Source organism: Gavia stellata, chromosome 3, assembly GCF_030936135.1.
Source record: "Gavia stellata isolate bGavSte3 chromosome 3, bGavSte3.hap2, whole genome shotgun sequence".
Lineage (NCBI taxonomy): Eukaryota > Metazoa > Chordata > Aves > Gaviiformes > Gaviidae > Gavia > Gavia stellata.
In genome coordinates this window covers 94,737,852-94,758,304 of record NC_082596.1, presented here as the reverse complement: position 1 = coordinate 94,758,304, position 20,453 = coordinate 94,737,852, and the positions used below count along the sequence as shown (strand labels likewise).

At 41.9% G+C, this 20,453-nt stretch overlaps 1 pseudogene; it reads left to right on the top strand.

The window, feature by feature from the left end:
• The first annotated feature begins 7,910 nt into the window (after positions 1 to 7,910).
• On the top strand, positions 7,911 to 8,083 carry LOC132316810 (U2 spliceosomal RNA; annotated as a pseudogene).
• Positions 8,084 to 20,453: the final 12,370 nt, after the last annotated feature.

Below are 20,453 nucleotides of genomic sequence, written 5' to 3'. Positions count from 1 at the left end.
TAACAAGGTTCCAAAAGCAGTCTCTCTCCGCTGCATTTTGACTTAAACAATGAGGTAATGACTGATGTGGTAATTTCATGTGGGCAGATGCGTGAAAACCCAGAAAGACACCCTGCTTTACACTTATGCAACTGTAAATGAGTGCTGCAGTTATAAATATCCAAAAAGAGGGAGGAAGGGGGCGTGGGGAACAGGAGCAGGCCTGGCAAAGACGCTGGGCTTTCTATAGCCAAAGCCCTTCATTTACACTGGGAAAGCAAGGCCAACTCAACAGATAAAAGGATACTAACGTCTAAAAGGAACGCTTCATGGACTACCCTGTTAAAGTGACTGTAGAGCAAGTGACTCCCTGACAGGCGACACGTATACGTGGTGCTCATACCTGGGGCATCCCTGCACTGGGGACACGAGGATTCAGCAGCGGAGGCTTTGGGCGGGTGTTCAGGTAGCTGCCAGCGGGAACCCATTCGGCAGAAACCTGAGGTTTCTTTTGCACTTCCCAAATCAGGGAGTCAGGTAGTGTGGAGAGCAAATGCCCATTTTGCTCTGGGAAACAGATGCAGTCTTGAATGTATGAGAAACACAACACACCATCTTATGAAAACTTTGCCTTTGTTCCTTTATTTTTTAAATCAACATTGTGGCCAGTGCTCTATGTTCAAAAATAACTTGCTTGGGTATGACGGTATCTTTCTTAAGCTAATCACAAGAAAATAGCATTAAAAATAAATATTTTTCCCTTTCATTTGTCATTATTTGGGTTTGGAGTATTTAAGATTCGTGCTTCCAATTTCTTTCTCCTCATCTCTGGCACTAGATTTGATGTATGTTTCTTTTCTTGTTAGTGAAAGCTGAGGCTTTCTCTGACTGTGAAACTGGGTTAAGTATTTCCTGCTTTCCCAATCTATCCCTCCAGTCTGTAAGCTGGCCTGAAACGGTGGTTTGTGGTTCAATTTCAGATTTCTGAAAATAATGGTTAAAAAAAGCTGCCTTCCTTTTTTTTTTTTCCTTAAGTATTACTTTCATATTACTTTCATAACCATTCTTATCCTGCAGTCAGTAAAACTTATCAGATCGCATTGTGAAGATGACTTCCCAATGCTGTAGTGTCCCTTCTGACCGTCGTCCCTTCTGACCGTCACCCCTGCATGTCGTTCAGCTCCCTTGTGAAATGACGGCCTTACGATGGTAATGCCGAGGGTTCCTATAGAACACTGTTTTTCGCCTATTTGCTTCAGTGGTGTGGCACTGAGGAAGTGGTGATGGCTGTACTCCTGGTCGTACGTTTGCCCAGGAGAAGTCCACCTACCTTAGTTAAGGGCGTATTTGATCCTCCAGAGATTCCCTGTTCTTCTGACATCCAAAAGATAGGATTTCATGTTGTAAGAAGGGTGACTCGATGTTGTAGTCGTCTTCTCAAGAGAGCAGAGTAGACCATGATGTGTTCTTCTGAGTCTCAGCGTGGTGTTATCAAGATCCTTCCATTACCTGAGGAAGAAAGGGTAGCCTTACTTCCTCCCCTATTTCCTTAGCTAATAGTTTAGAGAGAAGTAAGAACTTATTCTTACCAGGCTGATGATATTAGCGTCTTCAAAATGAATTTGCACACCCTCCCTCCTCCTGCCCAGGAGGATTAGCGAGTAAGTCCTGCTCGCAGGCACAGCGTCTACCAGAGATGTTGAAAAATTCTGCACCAACAACCAGTTCTTGTTGGTGGACTGTGGAACAGTGGAGTCACCATCCCTGGAGGGGTTCAAGGAACGTATGGACGTGGCACTGTGGGACATGGTTTAGTGGGCATGGTGGGGTTGGGTTGATGGTTGGACTTGATGATCTTACAGGTCTTTTCCAACCTTAGTGATTCTGTGATTCTGTGAACAAATCTGTGAGGGGGGAAGTCCCTCCTGCACTGTGCGGTTTTCTAAACCAAACTAATAAAAAAGCAGTATCAGCCTGAGAACAGCCTGTTTGCTGACCTCTAAGTCAATCAGACTTACAGTTAAAGTAACCTACCAACCCACCACAATAAAAAAACCCAAAACTGTAGTCTATAATTGCTCCTATCTGTTAGGAGTTAACATTTCTTTTTATCCTGTCTTTTCAACTACTGAAACTTGGTTAAAATAAATAGAAGTAGAAAAAAACGGAGTATTTCAGCAAGAGGTCTTTAGAAAATTCAGTAAGTCTTTTTAAAAAAAATTAAAAAAAAAAAAGAGGAGATGCTCTCTGTGCACTGATGTGCTGCACTTTCCATTTGGGAAGGCTGCTATGGCATCCTCAAGAAGCAGTTGAGAAGTGTCACTGATCAGCCTGGTGCCTACTGGCCATTTCTAATGTACTGTATGGTCATCACCTTTGGCCATCGGGACCCATCAGCTGCAAGACTGACAGGCTCTTCACTTGCTCTGTTCAGTTGAAGTGGCTGTTTTAGCATACCTGCATTTGCAACTCCGATCATTTTGCTCAATAAAAAGGTTGTGGTACTTCACGGTGGTCAGGAAAGCTTGGGCTGGCATTGCCACTGCAGTTCTGTTGGGTTTAGGTTTTGGGCACTTCGTGCACTAGGTTTTATCCCTAATTCCCAGAAATGTTTACGAAATTTGTTTTAACAAGGTGAGTGAGCTTTCTGAACAGCAGATCAGGGACATCTCCATTTGCTTGAATCTCAGCACCGTGGGTGTTTGTATGGGGACAGAAGTGCCGTAACCTGTGGGATGAGTTTGGGGGTTTGCTTAGCCGGGATAAGCGAAGATACTGAATTCTTTGCTAGACAAGGGGTGTTAGAGGAGCTGAGTTTTGTAGTTATTCCCTTCTGTAACTGCATCATATTTCCTTGCAAGCTTGGATGACTTCAGAATCTTTTTCACCAAGTCCCAGTACCTATCACCTAAATGTATGAGGATCTTAGCTTGCATTTTCCCGAAGCACATTTCTTTGCCTTGTGGTTGCCAAGAAATACTTGGAAATACTGCTGGAGTGTCTACATAAGAGCTCTTTCTTTTCTTTTAAAGTGAATTAACAAAAAAAATACAAAACCACAACGTAATTACCTTTTACATTTAATAAAATCTTCTGATTTTAGAGAGACTGACTCATGATATTTGAATGCCAGGAGTTGGCAATACTGCGAGATGAAGTGTTAAATCACTTCAAGATCTGCCCTGATCATCAGCTTTATTTGACAAAGAACAGTGAGGAGACAATATACATAGAACCAAAAAATAAAGCTCATGCAAAGGTGTCATTATTAGATGCTCAAAGTGGTGTATCTTCTCCCTGAAAGAATTTTGACCTGAGAGTGAATGTTAATAGTCACTCACATGTTACCTTCCAAGATCCAGACAACAAATATGTTTGAGCATCTCTTTCAAGATCATACTATACTACTGGAATGTCTTCTGTTACCCTGTGCTGCAGCATATTGCTGAAAAGAGTGATAGCATTTAAATAGCGTCGCTCAAATAACACCGCCCATGCCCACCTGCTTTGGATATTGTTTCCCACTTCTAAAAATCCAAAGGAAAGGCAGAAATGTTTTAAACTAAATGTTGGCCCCTGTGCAGGTCTTATCACTTCCACTTCTCCCCCTTTCCCCCGAGCACAGAAATCTTTTATATTTGTGGTTTATGTACGCTCTTGTGGTATTTTCTCTTGCTATTTGACTAGTTCTACCTTTATGTGGTATGCTCATGCCTCTGGGGCAGAGCGCAGTGGAGGAGGATGTTCAAAATTAGGTGCAAAATTATAAATCTTTGATAAAAAGCTGATAAATCGTTATGTAATGTGTACTTAAAAATCACTCAACATCAAGAAATCGTGTTGCCAAATCACAAGCCAGCGGTGCTGTTTCATGCCACCACAGCCCTGTTGGAAGAAAATACGCTGGACTCGGATTTTCTGTCAAAACCTTCCTTGTTTCTAGATCCCACAGCCCTGTGAACAGAACATAAAATAACCGTCTTAATTATACGGTAAACCAAATATCGTTAGATGCTATTGGGACCTTTGCATCTAAGCCTGCTTTGCCGACGCGAGAGGCGTGCGGTGGGACACTGCCTGCGTTCTACAAAGAACGGCCGTCCAGCTGTGAAGCTGTGTTGTGCCTCGGAGGCACGTACAGTGCCCTCAGCTAATAAAGTGAAGGATACTTCTTCTAAATGAGCTCTAGTTAGCGTAAATGGTTGGAAAGGGTGTAAATCACACCTATATTTCAATTTATATTAATAAAAAATTAAACGGTTTAGAAGCTGGGTCACTGGTTAATCAGAAATGCCATGGAAACAGCATCAGCTTTAGTAGCAACGATGAGATCATAGACAAGGGCTTTAAAAACAACACTGAATGATTCTGTGAATTTCTTGCCTGCTGTGCTTAATATTTTTCATCTGAAATTACTAATAAAAATATCTGTTGCTCTGGCAGATTTCAGGCACAGGTTCCCAACACGTGGGGTAAAGCAAATGTCCTACTATCCGCTGCAAAGGCAAAGCTGTGCCATATTTTTTCATAGGTATTTAAGGCCGAGAGGGACCATTACAGCCGTGTACTTTGACCTTCTGCATAACGCAGACCAGAGAATTTAACTCAGTGATTGCTGCCCTCGGGCTAGGTTTCAAAAGTGGAGAGAGATTTATTCCTTTCTTTTTTTCTTTTGATCCCTCAGTGTGTTCAGCTGCCTGAATCTGGCTCTTTGTTAAAATGAAGAGACTGTAATTTTAATTTATGCTTTGTTTTCAGACTATGCATATATATATATGTATAAATACATAGGTGTGTGTGCAGACACACATTTAAAATGGTTTGCGTTTGTAATAATAGTTGGCACCACCATAGAGATGACCTCAGATTTAAAAGGATACTCGTAGGAAAATTGGGAGAGGGAAAGGATGGCAGAAGGTAGCATGACCTTCACGTGCAACTCATCATGGGCCGCTCTGGTGAAGTGTTTATACTTGATATTAAGTCAGCCCGGGGAGGGATTAGATGCTTGCAGAGAGAAACAACTTGCCTCACCCTGAAGAAATTGCCAAAAATGTAATGTAGGACAGAGACTTCTCAGTTGGGGCTCGTTTGAAAAAGGCAGAAAGAGGCCAGGCGCTCAGCCCTCTGCGGGGAAGTGGAAAACTCCTTCCCTGTGCCTACTGTGGGAAGAGGCTGGGTAGAAACACGCGTGCTGAGGAGCAAACGTGGAGCCGCCCGCTTTGCTACCCGTCGTGTCTGTGCTGGATTGAAGCTGCGAGGTTTTTGTCTTTTGCTTCAGAAAGTTTTTAGATGATTTTACTTTACCTTACGTGGGCCAAAAATAATTTTCAAAAAAGCCTGGGGTCACTTTACTTACACTAAGGAGGATGATAAACATGATAGGATACTGTGCAGAGCTCCAACCATTTTGTGTTTACTGCCAGCGAAGACCCTTGGCCACCCTCAGAGATGCAATTTCTTTTAAGTGGTCCATTAAGTGCTCTAGTCTGATTAATGAAGCAGACTTATTTATCGTCACTGGAAGTTGACCTGGAAGCTTATATTAAAGGAAAACCGCAATGAAAAGTTATCATCACACTTTGGATAGGTAAATACTTAAGGAGTAAGACTATATAAAAGTGAATTTTTGTTAGAATAGCTGCCCTCTTTCACAATGCCCATAATAACCATGACCAGTCTGAGTGACCTCCCAGTGGGCCTTTTTATTGATACTTCCCAGCAGGAATTTCAGCCTGATAAGTAGGTCAGGATTCAGTTGGTCTGATTCCTATTTGAATGCATGACAAAACAGGAGGATTTCAGCTTTACTGTCAAAAAGGTTCTTCTCTTTCATGGTCAGGTTATCTAATATCTAGAGGGCAGGTGCAGCGGTAAAAAAAAAATCGCAGCGGGGAGAAGGATAGTAAGGAAAAGAAAGTATTAAAATTTAATCCTCTGAGTGATAGCGTGACTAATGACTCCATAATCCCTACTCTGCCATTTTCCATCTACAGCAGAGTTGTCCTGCTGCAGATAGTACTTAACGTCCCAAAATATTTTGTAGCCACCTTTAATTTATGAAGTGATCTCCCACTTATCATCATAGTGCTATCTTTTTGGACTGGAAGAGAGGGTGTGTTGATACATTCTGCCCTCCTCCACAAAAATGCAGAAGGTCCAGGGGGCAAAACTGAACTTGCTCTGACAATTCCTGCTTTCCCTTTTCTCCACGTGCTGTGTCCTGGGAAGGGAGTTCATGCAAATTTCCCAGTGCCCCTCTGGCACTGGGAAAGGAAATTTAATCTAATTTACTAATTCACCCATAGGCTTATGATGAGTAGAAAATGAAGAGGTGTGTCATCTTGTCCGGTGAAGTTGGGGGTGATGAGCTGAAACCAACAAATATATTACAGAAAAGATAGCAAGCTGGACCAAAACCAAGTTCTCATTGGTTAATTATTAGTCCACTGTTCATTATGATGTCTAGTTTCAATCCTAATGAGGTGGAACTTGATGAGATAATTACTTTGAACTATAGGATTCTGTTTGCCCACAACAAAAGCTTATAGTATGGTATCATCTCATCAAGCCCTTCCCTTTTTCTCAAAAGTTATTAGTTTTCTTTTAAATGGGATGTTTGTCTTTTCTCATTTGATGAAAATGGCACAGTGACTGGAGATATCTGGTACCTATCAGGATTTATCTAAAGGTCACCACCGTCTGCAGATCGTTCCCACTCAGTCTGGTAAGAAGAATCTCAAAAAAGGAATGTCAAGGGGATATTTACTGGCAAATCTGGCACAGAGTTGGTGCCATGTTTACTGTCTGGTACAAAAAAGATGAAGCGAATTAATATTATTGGGACTTTTTTGCATCGCAAGTGTCGCAGGGCATGGAGCTGAATGACATAATTTCCAAAAGATGGATTACAGTGTATGGAGGTTGCAGGTTCAGCTAACTGTGGCTCACAACATCATTGGTGTGTAGCAAAGACACCTTGGATCTCTCTTGCATCCCATCTTTGCTGACCATTTGTTTCAGCCTAGAATAGAGGAGCATTTGTGAGTATACCATTGAAAGAGTTCCTGCATTTCACTGCTTTGACCCATGGTGTTAGGATATGTATAATATTTCACCAAGCAGTTACTAAAAATTATAGGGTTTTTAAAATCATTTTTCCAAAAAGGATGTGATGTGTTGGTTGAGCCTCTTCACTTTGTTCAGGAACCTAGAATGGCTGGATTTACCATCATTCAGTAAGGAAAGGGGATGAAGGAAACTGCCTTCAAACTAAAAATAACAGAAGGGAACAGTGGGTTCCAGGTTGAAGGATGCAGCAATACGTTATAGACAGAGCACCGGACACGCGGTTTACAGCCTGCTTTTCTTTTCCTCCACAAATATCACAGACTTTGGATGAGGAACTTATTTTTCTCTGATTAAAACTTCTTAGTTATAAAATCAGATTGATACAATACAAACCTCCTGCAGATGTCAGAGGGCCCAATATATTCATATTTTGGTCTGAGGAGAGTCTAAGATTGAAGGAGCTCCGGAAGAGCTGTGTTTATAACAAGCAAGAGAGATTCATGGAGGGAATGGGAGGGTGTGTTGCGGTGTTGTAGAACTAAGGAAAAATAAGGAAAAGGAGCAAAATAGATTAGTAGTTAGGACGGAAACAAAATTTAGCAGATCAAGAAAGGAATTATCAAAAGATGAAAATACAATCTTACACATTTTTAAGTGGGGGGAAAAAAATGAAGGCACATATTTCTTCCACTCATTTATATCTCACACTGGTAATGATGTTAGTATAGAACAGTGGCTCGTTTGTGTTGTGAAGTCCTTGCTTTTCTCCACGGCGACACAGAGAGGGCGCGGAATAGCACCATAATGAGACCGTAGGAACTGCCATGCTGGCTGACGCTAACTTGCTGTCTTGTCTTCATGTCCCTTCTCGGCCTTTTAGCTAAAATCAAGTGTAGTATCCGTTCTTGTCAATTTTATGCCACGCGTCTTCAATACGAGGACATGATGTTAAATGAGCGTTGGGAAGTGGGAGGTGGACTTGGAGCTTGCTCTATGCCTTGACCTAGCAATGCGGTGCCCCAGGGAATAGGATTGGGTGACGGGAGTGGTGGGCATGAGTGAGTGCAGAGAGAAAAATGTATAGGCAAGGCACGTATGCAGCAATATTTCACAACAATATTTTCCCAGCCTACAGGGACTTGTGGTTCAAGGACTTTCTGAGCCAAAGCAGGTCTTTGTGTAAATTCTTCTCTGTTAAATTTCCTGATTTTTCTGAGCCAGGTAAATTTTAACATTCTGCAGCAAGGAGGGTGCAGCAGCCGCCTCGACACACTGTGTGAAGAAGCATCTGCCTTTTCCACTGATGCTCCCCTAGTTCTTTTTTTTGAGAGACATGGAATAACCCTTCTTTCATTCACCTTCTTTGTGGGCCGCTTATGATTTTAAAGATCTGTGTCATGCCGCTTTAAAAAGTTGTAAATTATGGTTGCAATATGAATACAGTTAATTTAGTTTAATGGCAGGCTGTGTAAGAAAAAAGCTAGCAGGAAGTTAAAACAATGATACATCCTTCAACAGACATCTCAGTGTGATTAAGAGACAATACAGGAGCTATTAACTGTCAGGCTGCAATGAAGTTAAACAGCTTGTTTTGTTTTTACTGGAAAGCAGGAGGACTATAAAGAATTCAAAATGTCTTTCAGATCAGGGCAAAGGAGTTGCTAAGAAGCTATTTCCTCATGTAAAAACCTTACTGAAAGGTCTGAGGAGCCTGAACCTCCTGAACTCTTTTCATAGGGAATAGGTAGAAGAGTTGTGTAGAGAGACCATTTATAGCTCTAAAACTCTTTTTCTTTGAAGTTGTGTCCTGTTCTTACAATTCAGACAGACAATACTGTGGTACTTGCTCTTTGTTAGAGGCACAGAGGGAAGAAACAGAAGTACTGAACCCTGTCAGACCTACACGGGCAAGCCCTGTTGACATGTAGGGCATTGTAGACCACGCCAGAGCCTAAGCAGAGGAGAACTTGCAAGTTCCCAGGAGAACCGGTGAAGATTCAGGTTTTGTCAGTTGAGGAGATGCAATGAGGACACTATGGAGGGCATGGGTGTTTGGGAAGCCCTCTAGGCATTGTTTTTGTTTTCATATATTTTTAATTGTTTCAGGTTTTTGCCTCCAGGATAGATATGGTTTAGGGAACTCGTAGAAGCATGCAGCATCTTTCAGAAAACCCAGCCTACATTTCTTTAGAGTTTAATACCTTTGTTGGCATAGATATTTTTTTATTAAATGATATTATGGGTTTTTTACTTGTCTGCATGCTCTGGCACTGGTGGTGCTGAGGAGACTTCCGTTTCTGTAATCCTGACTTCTTGTGTATAAATGCTATCTTCTGTCTTAGCCAGAGGTGTTAAAGCAAGATGTGGCTGACTAGCTGCAGGTACTTTTCAACACTAGTGTCTCCTAACTGATCTTCAGACTGGTGGCAGTATCAAATTTGCACGGGTCCCAAAGGTTGCGTTCCTGGCTGTAGAAATGTCCTGTATCTATTAGAGCACAGGATTGTGAGCAGAACATTCAAGCTCCACTTCCAGGGTGTCTCACTGACTTGCTTGGTGTTCTTTCGCTGAGGATATGAAGTGTTTTCAGCCTCCATGAAACGAGTACATTAGTTTCTTACAACAGTGTGGCCCAGTGTGCTATTTGGAAACTCAGTTTCCAAATAGTTTCATCAATGAAAGAAATGTCTGAATGACACCTTCAGTAGTAAAGTTGGTGCTTAAAAATGTCTCATCAGAGTGATTATACCTGATGTTGTTGTAGTTCTCATTTTATCTAGATTGTCCCCCAACCAAAGGAACTCGGATAAATCCATGAACTATTTCTTCACATGCAGCAAAATATTACTGCCGTGGAGAAGTCATCATTATCTGTGGAGGAGGTGATGCCCAGCTTTTGCTGTGCTCTGGAGTGCTGTATCAATGCTTTTTGTTCCCCCTCCTCCTGCCTCTGCTTTGAGCCCTGTGAAGAAATTACTTAGGGAGTTGTTGAAACATCTACCTTTGTAAATTGAAGCCTGGAGTCCTCGATCTTAATTTCTTCAATTACTGCAACCGGCAGTGGCCAAACGTACCCATAGCATCCATAGACGGCAGCATCCATAGATGGCAACAGCCATAGATACCAGGTGGGGTGACTGGCCCAGGGCCTCCTGCCTTTATTGCGTGTCCATGGGGAGGTGTCCCTCACCCTCTTCTGTCACATAACCTCACCCCCTCAAAACTGGTCCCAGCCAACGTATTCGCTCCACAGAATAAGGGGACCTTAACCTCATACTCCCATCTACCTCTCCCATCCCTGCAAACCGTCACGATCACATCCCTTCACTAACTTTTTTTTTGTATAAAAACACAGATTAAGCCCATGTTCACGTTGTGTCAAAATATACTTGCAGATGCTTGATAAAAGTCTGTAGCCATGATGCTGTTCTCCCCGTGTTACAGCTATTTACAGGTAAGATGCCCGGGTGTAAGTATTGCCAAACATTTGAGTTGGAGATGATGGGGACGGTTAGCCGCTGTGTCCGGCAGTAATTGAGGAAAGCAGGCTCGGGAGCCTTGGCTGAGCACTTCTCACTAAACCCGCACTTCCTTCCTCACCCAGCTTCCCGCTCAGCTCCCGAGAGCGTTTCTGATCTGGGCAACGATTGAGTTAGTGCTCCGGTTATTGATTCAAATGTCTGCCTTTTAGTCTTGGTTGAAACTCCAAGTGTTTCCAAGCTGTGGCATGCAAGTGTGTTCAAAATGCTCGCTGGCTGGAGAAGAGATCGATGCTCCCTTCCCAGTGGTGGTCCCTGCTGCTGCAGGAACTATCACAGGGAAAAAACACGCAGGTCTGGGGCTTTTAGTATCTTATGGGCAGAGCCATCTCTCGTAAAGCCTTGCTTTGGCCATTTTCCAACTGCGAGAGGCTAGAAAACGGTCTGGCAGCAGCTTCCAGGAGTCTTTCATGTCCAACAGACTGGGCCAGGTGGACCGTTTCACTCAGGAGTTCACGTGTTGTGCCAGCCAGCTTCTTTTCTATGCTTAATGACTGTTGCAGCACGTTCTGGGCAGCTCCAGTTAATCTCATCCTTTCATGATCTCACTCCGTTTCCTGGAGAATGAAGTGTGAAGGTGCGGTTGGCCTCTTCCGTACTCCAAACCGGGAGCGCGTGGTAGCGCTATGGCTTATGCCTAATTTTTGAGTGGCTCCGTGGCTGGGGAAGTACCTGTCCTTGGAGAGATCAGTCCTCCATTGGCGAAATCCTGATAGCATTGCTATTTCAATGCAAAGTTTAAATCATATACTAAACCACTCATCCAGTTACATGCTGAATTTATGCAGGATTTTTTTAGAAAAGAATGTGGAAACCCATGCAAATATTCCTAGAGAATAAATGGGCAATTACTGTATTTCATATGTAAATAGGATACGGAATATACAGATGGCTGGTTTAGTGTCTACCGCTGTATTGGAATATGCAGATAGCTGCTTCATGTACATATGTGTAACAGTAATTGAATATTAAAATTGAACAGTCATGTAGCACTCTGTATGTTTTCCCTCATTTTAAAAAAATCTGGCCTGCTTTATTTAGGCAGTGTATTGCTATTCTTTTTGGAATGTCTGTACAATATTTACTGAATTCGTAAGTCAAAATATGAATTCAGTTTTCACAAATCGAAGCACACTTACCATTTCTGTGGTCTCATCTTGTTTGCATTTAATAGAAAATTCATGAGTTGAATAATAAATTTTGAGAGAGAAAAGCATTTCGCGAAAGAAGTTCGTAAAGATGTCTGACCCAGAGAGGATACATCAGATGGAAAAGTCCTCAATATGCTGGAATAATTACAAACTCCTTTTAATAAAATTTATTAATGGGATTTTTCAGATGTGGCTTAGGATACTCACGCGGAGCATTTAATAAGCTAAAGTCTATAAACACTCCCATCTAGGGACTGGAATCATTATTTGGACCATCTTTAAAAGTTCTGCCATTTATTCAATAGTCTAGAATGGGCTTTATGAGCTGTAGGAGTTCATTAGGCAAATACCTATTTAAGATTTGTATGGACCACAATTGAAAACATAGCTGGAGAAATGGTGTTGGTTTTTACATGCCTGGTAGGCAGGCTCCAAAGTGAAGTATCTCCACTGCTTCAAATTATTTTAGTGCCAAACTTACTTAAGAAAATTACATTTTCACTATGAATACCTGCGCCTTACTTTGCCTCTCTTGTTTTATTTCCAAGCCTACCAGTTAAGGTCTGCCGTTGAACCAGGACAGAGAATGAGACATGCTTTCACTATTGCATGTCATTTTTAGGGCATGTTCTTCTGAGACCTTTTTTTGCCAGCAACTTCGATAGGGTTATATCTTCAAATGTACCTATGTGTATAAACTTAAAATGGCCAAATTTCACGAGAGATTTAAAAAAGAGTAACTCATCAAGCCTGGGCTGTCAGTAAATTGTCTCCTTCTTGAAACCTTAGGAAGCTGAACTTGTGGCGAGGGTTGACTCTGCAGATGCCAGCGAAGATGTTAACAAACACTTGCCTTCACCGTTCCTTCTGTCCACGATTGCAGCATCTCATTTGCCTGCAGTATGATGGGATCAAAAGAGGAGTACAAAGGAGTGCTTTCCCGGTCCACTGTTTTTTATGGAAGCTGAGAGTACTGAGTCTCCTCTGACATTGACCATGAAAGACTTCAGGCTCTCCCTGCCTTGCATTTGCCATCAGTGGGGGGAGGCGTTTTCTGTCGCATGTGAGGTGCAAATAAAGGCTGTGAGAGTCACTTCAGGACACTAATATATAAAATCTTCACCCCGCAGAGTTATCAGTCTAGTGCTAAGTTGCAAATGAAGTGGAAAATCTTCTGTGATAACAAGATGCAATAGTGAAGCAACTGGATTGGGGGCTTTGTGCCCTATTTTTTGTGTCTTACGAGAAATCATTACTTGTATGAAATGGAGCATATTTTCTTCTCTTTCGTGGCAGTGGTATGAATTTTAGTTTATAGAGATTATGGTTATTGCAGTAAGCTTGTTCTTACCTAAAAACGTTAGCAGTAATATTACAGGTGATGTGGTGTTGTCTACTCTTTATCTGTAGATCCCACAACAATATAAGATGAAAATACCCTTCTGCTGGAAACCGATAGCATATTTCGTATCTCCTCCCCTAATGCTGCCAGATTGTATTAATCATAAATGTCAATGAAGTCTCCAGATGACTTCCGGACTTTCGACAAAAGGCCTTCATCTCAGCCTCTTAAATTCCAAGGTCAAGGGGAATGTAACATTCAGAATAATTATTAGCATTATTTTACCTTGACATTTCAGCCCTGCTTTCAGTTTAGCATTCCAACCAGGCGGTGAAGACGAATGTCATCTTTCGATTCACTGGAGGGATTTGCCCCAATTAAACCTGACTTTAAGGATATCTAAAGCCCTGTATTAATGTGCTGTCCTGTTTTTTAGCAAGAAATACTTCACGAAGGAGAGAAACTTTCATTAAAAGCATTCAAGATTTACTGTGACAAGAACAAGCAATTTTTGAATTGCAGTTTTCCCCCCAGGCTGGGATAATAATCAGTGCTTCTCATTTTCAGAGGAGTCAGTGGTTGCACTGCCCTAAAGATTCTTTTGCCTTTTGTTTCAGCTAAAAGGTCAGAGTTATAATTTTGTCTCATTATGAACTATTAGTGGTACCTTGTCAAAACCTTGTTACGTGTCCAGGATCTTGCGCCCGTCCTTTGTACGTACCTGTATTTACTTAAATTTTTTAACATCATATCAGGTAATAGGGACAGAATAGGTTGTTTGTGGGTTTTTTTCCCAGCAGAGAAAAATGTTTTCTGCAAAGCACAGATGAAAAGAAGACACAACCACCACGCCACACACAACCCCACAGCTATTTGACCTTGACTGGGTGGAGAGCTGGCAGTCTGGTTCAGTCAAACAATTTTACTTCTCGCTTCCTGCAAACTTTTGATGACCCTCGAGATTCTGGAAGTCTGTTTTGATAACGAGGTAAATAACTGTACAAACGTAATTCACTGTAAATTGGTCAGAAAGCAGGTGCATACAGACGAATGACAGACACCAGTTAGTCTTCAGGCAGTGGGCTTTTTTGGTACAGTACGGAGAATAAATCGAGTTTCTGTGATGAGCACCATTTATTTCAATAGCGTTGTTCCCATTCGACCCATGGCCAAGCTTTGCTGTAGAGAAAAAAATGGAGCCACACCGCAAAAGGGTATACAAGACTGCGTAACTTTAGCTCCCTGTTCTTATTAGTTGCTTTTCCTGCTACACTGTGCCTTTCTGTGAAACCTTGAAGATAAAATTGTTTTGCATGGTTTGGGCTGTAAGTCATGGCTACTTTCCAGCTGATAGCAAATTGCTATTTGCATCTGTTCTGGTTGGGTGCCCAGTGTGTGATTTTACACAACTGCTGTGGCCCGTACTGTTTCGATGGAAGTGAAATTTATTGACTTCTAGTTAAATTTGACTTTGGGACTTCACCTAACTGGAAAGTAAACTGATTGATGCTGACACTCCTTGTCTTCTAACCTCTAGCTCCATGCAGATTCATACTTGAAATGCTTTTGTCTCCAGCACAAACATGCTCTTTCTCTTAATTCTTCCTTTATTTTTAACTAGAAATCTTGCACAAATATCACATGAACATATAGTTCACTGCATAGACGTGTAACGATCTGCCATGTTTCTCCCCCCCCCCCCCCCCCGAATTTTCAAACAAATTTGACATTGCTTTCTACTTAAATGCTGTAAATTTTGACATGGCTTATAGTTAAAAGTCTAACTGTGCACAAATTTCAGAACACGTTCTATGGGAAGTTGGTTAAGCAGCGCACCTCTGTAATTCATCACGGAGGTCCGCAGGAGTCTCGAGTCCCTTTCCAATTTCCATTTCCTTCCCTGCTTCCTCCTATTAGGCATTTACTAAGGATAGCTGACTGATCTTTAGTGAGTTTATGGCCAACAGCTCCTGACCCGGTTTTAGTTAGCTTTCATTGACTTCAGCAGCACGGTGATTAATTGTGCTGATAAGAGAAGTGGAAGCGTCTTTCCTCCTGCCTGTCAAGCTTAACAAAAGCAGTGAATCTGAAGAACGTGGCAGAGATAAAGAATTGATGCTGAACCCCCTGGAAACGATCCTGTGTTGGCTCAACTAAGGATCTGGCCCATTTTGTGAAATAGAATTAAATTTATTCACTTACTACTTCATTACATAGGTGCTGCAGTAAAGTACGTATGTTGCATGCATATATACTTGTAAGGATATAAAAGAAGCTGTTGCCGATCTTTTACATCATAATTTTCACTGAGTACTACCTGGTGTTGAAAGAGGGGGTAAAAAGCATTCCGTTGAACATCTATATTTTTCCTTTTCTTTCCCCACGTTTAAAATGTACCGTTTAATTTTGTAACGATGTTTTCCCAGCTATCTGAATGTCTCATTAGCGCTAATCTACCAGATGGGACCCTGGAGAGTGGGAAGGAGAGGTTCAGCGGCGCTAGCTGTAAGCCAGCAAAGCAAGGTTTTCGAGATCCCCTCTCCTCCAGATGCTTTGTATAACCTTTGGGGGGGCGGTCTCCTGAGGTTTCCTCTGTATTCCTTCAGGATTACCTGACCCCATAAAATCAGGCTTGCTCATACTAGCGTTTTTATTCTCTGTCTCCAGCAAGCATGTTTCCGAGACTGGGGGGTTTGAGGGCTGAGAACACAGATCTATCACTTTCCAGCGTGTTTTTCTGTTTTTTGCACAAGCGGTGCATGTTCCTTCCTCGCAATGCGCTGCGGCCCAGAAATTCACCTTTTCAGGAGACCACGCTCTGGTACCATTTCTAATTTAATTACTTCTTTGTACAGTCCCACTTCTAAGCCCTTGGAACCTAAAGCTTGGGAGATAATTATTTCCATCCCTGAAGAGGGGGTCTTTCAAAATCCCTTTGCATCTTGTGGGTTAAGTGTTTAATGTTTCAGCTGGAGATTGGGAAGCATGAGAACAGAAGCCAAATGGAATGCATTATGTTCAGTGCCCATCCATTTTAAATAGTTTTCCTTTTGGAAAGCTTCCTTTTTTTATATATATATAAAAAATATCTTTGGAGCTTGCAGTGAAGAGGAACTAGAGATTATTTTTCTCCCTCTCAACTGGAATAAATACAGAAGGAGTGTCTGGCTGACAATGGATCTGCAGCAACAGAACTCCACAGCCCTTATTGTCTGTGATTTTCATGAAGTGATGTATGTCTTCACAGTAATATAGAAATGCTAACAAAGGAGTGCTGTTAAGTGTGGAGGAGCAAATAGATTAAAATCTATTTTTGGAGTCAAATACATTTTCTCGAATCATAAAAAAATAAAAAATTACTCCACGCTGACAAGAAGTCCTAAAAAATCGGTCTGTTGAGGTAATTTATATGTGCGTACACACACAGGCAGGTATTCTGGTCTGGCTTTTTAGTTTGAGACTGTTATAAAAGTGATTGAAAACAAAGGGAGTTGTTTGGGAGCACTGCTTCAGTGAATCAAAACTATTAGGGCTTTTACTGTTGTGAAAACAGAGTTTATTTAATAGGCCTCTCCAAAGTTTTTTTTTTTTCCTCTGCCTCCAAGCCAGAGTGGACACTGGCATGTGAGATGATTGCAGGCTGTGAATTTTCAAAGAGGTTTAAAGTAACAGGACCACCCCGGTTGCTCTGCTAATGCTGCTGCTGCTGCTGCCCTTAGAAAGAATTCTGTGAGTGTTTGAGTTGCAGAGGCAGCAGAGTAATTGAGGAGACTTGTCCAGGAAGCAACTTATGAACATTTCCTTACCCGAGAGCTCTTTGGTCAAGAACATGAAAGCAAACGTAGCCGAACGAAACCTCGTAAAAGCCTTAATGTAACAGCATTGATTTTCTGATTTGTGTTTTTCTGTTGGATTTTTCCCCCTCTTCTTCTGTTTTAATACATCCTCTGTGCTTTTTCTAACAAATTACAGTATTCTACCCATTGCCTAAGAAGTTTTTAAAAAAGCAATCGAGCAATTAAACAGGTTTCCAGCAGCTTTGGTTACAAAGCCATTGGGCTGCATGGAGAATATGCTGGCAACAAACAACTGATATAATTTAATGAGGTGTAACTGAGTAATTTGGGGCATCCAGCAGGTTTTTGCTATAAGGGGCTGCACCAGAAGGCCTCTTTAACAAGTATCCTGTGCTTGGCTTTTGGAGTTGTCCTCACAGAGCAGTCGTGCAATGCGTCGTGCTGATGCTGATCTATGGGCCCTGAGATCCTGCTTTTCACCCGTTTAATTAATTAGAGAAAAACAGAGCTGGAGGATAGGTGACTGTAAGGTCTCATGCTTTCTTTTCACATTGTATTAGTTACAAAGAACTTGAACGGGGGGAAGGTGAACTCGCTTGTAATTGTAACATTCCTTATTTTTTATTGAATATGAGCAAAAATCTCTTGTCCTTTACATTCACATACTCTTAGAGTTATGGGTAGTGAGTTGCTTTAGATTTAGCTCCTTCTGTAAGGAAGATTGTGTCTGTCTTCCATTGCAGAAATGGCCATCGGGTTTCCCGAACTCGTGTCTCATTACAGTAATAGCACTATTTCAAGAGAAGTTAGGGTTGGGCGCTTCGTGACGCTGTTTATGTACTCCGTCTACGGGTTTGAGAACATCTGTGATGTGATTATTAAAAGGACAGTAATGGCCACTAAACTGAAAACCCTAAAAAAGAACATTTTTGCCCTTTTATTTTTCAAAGGCTAAATCTAAATGCATCAATGCGTATAATAGCCATTTCTCTAGCGTGAAATGCCATGAGGTCTGTTTTTTCACATGTCAGTGCTCTGTGTCCGTACTGCCCTGGCTCCAAGCAAGCCTTCCCTGCTTTTGGAGGGCCAGATGTTTGGAAGAGTCCTTCCTAGAAAGCAAGTCCACTCGATCAAACCTGCCTAGGTCTTCCCCAGAGAGAGACCTCTCCCAGGAAAACGCCGCTGTAGACGAGGTGATATGTTAGTTGGCTTAGTTTAAGAATATTACATTTCAAAATCGATTGCTTGTACAAATATGGAAATATATTTGGGTGAGTTTGAGGTGTTTGGGGTTGGTTTTTTTTTTCCCCTCTCTAGTAGCTTTGGACAATCTTGCCTCGGTTGGCGAGACGCCAGAGCGCTGTGGAGATGCTGCAAGTGCAGTGCTGCAGCGTGAGCGACGGGCAGGTACTCTGGAGCGGTCCCCGAGACGCCCGCTGCCCCTCGGAGCACTGCTTGCGGGTGGCCTGCGAGCCAGCACCCACAGCCACTGCCCTCCCGGGCGGGCTGTGGGGCTCCGCTGCTCTCTCTGCCAGCTGAGGAGGAGCGAGGAGGCAGCGACGAGGGAATTTCTGCCGTGGGGAAGGGCGAAATTCGAGTTTAAACGTATGGTGCCTGTTACTGGCTGTTGGTATATGGTGTGTGTGAGGATAGGGAAGGGGTGTCCTGGAAGCTTCCTGCGTCCCATGTTTTTAAGCCCTGCAGAAGGGTGCCTGTGATTGAAAAAGGCACTGCTTCTTCCTCGAAATCTTGAAGTGGGTAGGAGAGAAGAGAGAATAGACCTCTTGCAACTGAAATCGCTGCAGTGAGCAAAGATGCCGCTTCCAAAATATCAGAAGCTGTTGAAACATACGTCATGCCGACCAGCAGGTAGCTGTTAGGAGTGCTGTCCACAAAATACGCTAGTTTTCAGTCCTGGTAATGCAACATCAGTTTGATCAGTTTGCTACAAAAACATGTTCCACTTCCAAAATGTGCCCAGTCGTTTGAATCAGTGTGGTGCATGACTTTTCCATCAGTTCACTAATATTTGAGGTGTTTTGTTTCTAAAATCTACACTGTTGTTTCTAAAATCTACACTGTTGGCTTTTGACAAGTTTTCTTTTACCGCTGTGTTTCAACCTGATTGCCTTCCAAGCCCTGACTGGTTTGTAAGTAATTCTTACTGCTGCTTTACAGAGAAGCTCCACAGGTAGTTTTCCATCATATTCATGAAGATCGCTAGAAGAAATCTGTTTCCTTAACTTTACCTTAACGGCTGAACCTTAAAAGAAGTATCTTAACCAACACCCAGTTGCTTCAACATTTATGCTGAAATGATACCTTGTGACTGGAACTCCTTTTAGATAAGTGTGATTAATAATCCATTAACTTAAAGTGTTGGAGGATGAAAGTAGATCTGGTACTTTTGACAGTGTACTCAAAACACCACCTAGTATAAACCAAGACTGAATGAGAGTTCAGGTGGCTATGTCTCTTCACCTGCGAGCAATCATTTTAAAAAAGCATTGTATTTCAATCAGATAGTAAAACAATAAAGATCTACATCTGCTTGCGTACATAGGTCATTATGGAAACTGTGCTGGAAAGTTGCTTGGAGGTTAGCGAGATGAAGTCTCGTTGCTTGTTTGATTTTGAGAGAGTTTTTTTCAGGTGTAGATGCTCAAGTTATGTACAGTTACAAAGGCAGTTACAAGCATTGTAGTCAGGCAGTTGGAATTATACACACAGAGTAGCTAGCGAATATGTTTTGCATGGGCAGCTACTTGAAATGTTTTGCAAGTGCTTCTTAGGCACCTATGGAAAAAAAAAGCTAACAGAAAAACAAAAGTCTGGCATTGCTCACTCTAAGAGCTGAAAGCCTGGAGTTGGAGCCAAAGGTCTAAAATAGAAATGGGCAATGTAACAGTCTTTTTTGGTGATTAATATAAAGCCTCTGTTAGAGTTCCTAACTCAGATCAGTCCTAAATATAATAGCAGGTGAGCTAGGAAACAGCAGAGAGAAACTTGTGAGAGAAAGAGCAAATGAGCTGCATTTTTCTTAGTAAGCTCTATCAAGAGAACTGACTCACTGACTAAAACTGGTTAAACCAGGATGCTCAAGCCTTCAGGAGTTAGATGTCTTTACAGGCATCTGTTTAAGGAAAACCCACACCTTTCATTTAAAAAAAAAAAATGCCATTCTACGTTAATGGGCCAAGTTGTCTTATCCAGAAAACTTTGATCAAAAAGTTTGGTGGTTCTTCAAAGGTGAGCCTAACCACTGTGGGTGGAAAGCCAAAGTGAAAAGTATGTGAAGGTTTTTCATACCTCCTGCTTTCCTTTTAGTTTGAAATGCCAGAAGAGGGGCTTTCTCATTTCCCGTGTGGTTGTTTCCCGTTTCTCATCATACGTAGAGTCCTTGGTGAAAAGGGGATTGTGGTTCATGATTGTGAAACCTCTTTGTTGTTCAGAGAGCAATGTTACATGAGCAAAAGGGTGACCTGTGTTAAGAAATAGGTGATATTATTATTATTCCTTCTGTGTTTTTCCACCACTAGCGTAAACTTGGGCTTAGCAGTGCGAAGTACTGAGG